Here is a 332-nt window from a genome sequence, read left to right on the forward strand (position 1 = left end):
TGTCTGATATTTATCGATCTATTGGTGTCTGTCTGATATATATCGATCTATTGGTTTCTGTCTGATATTTATCGATATCGGTGCCTGTCTGATATATATCGATCTATTGGTGTCCGTCTGATATATATCGATATCGGTGCCTGTCTGATATATATCAATCTATTGGTGCCTGTCTGATATATATCGATCTATTGGTGTCTGTCTGATATATATCGATCTATTGGTCTCTGTCTGATATATATCGATTTATTGGTGCCTGTCTGATACTTATTGATCTATTGGTGCCTGTCTGATATTTATCGATCTATTGGTCTCTGTCTGATATATATCGA

At 35.5% G+C, this 332-nt stretch overlaps 1 protein-coding gene across 1 annotated transcript in view; it reads right to left on the minus strand.

Annotated features, from left to right (window-relative positions):
- The window catches only part of LOC109915543 (collagen alpha-1(VII) chain-like), a 47,288-nt gene that overhangs the window by 9,499 nt on the left and 37,457 nt on the right, over positions 1–332 (minus strand). The window lies entirely within an intron of this gene.

The sequence above is a fragment of the Rhincodon typus genome, chromosome 16 (genome assembly GCF_021869965.1).
Source record: "Rhincodon typus isolate 14 chromosome 16, sRhiTyp1.1, whole genome shotgun sequence".
In the NCBI taxonomy this organism is placed as follows: Eukaryota; Metazoa; Chordata; class Chondrichthyes; order Orectolobiformes; family Rhincodontidae; genus Rhincodon; species Rhincodon typus.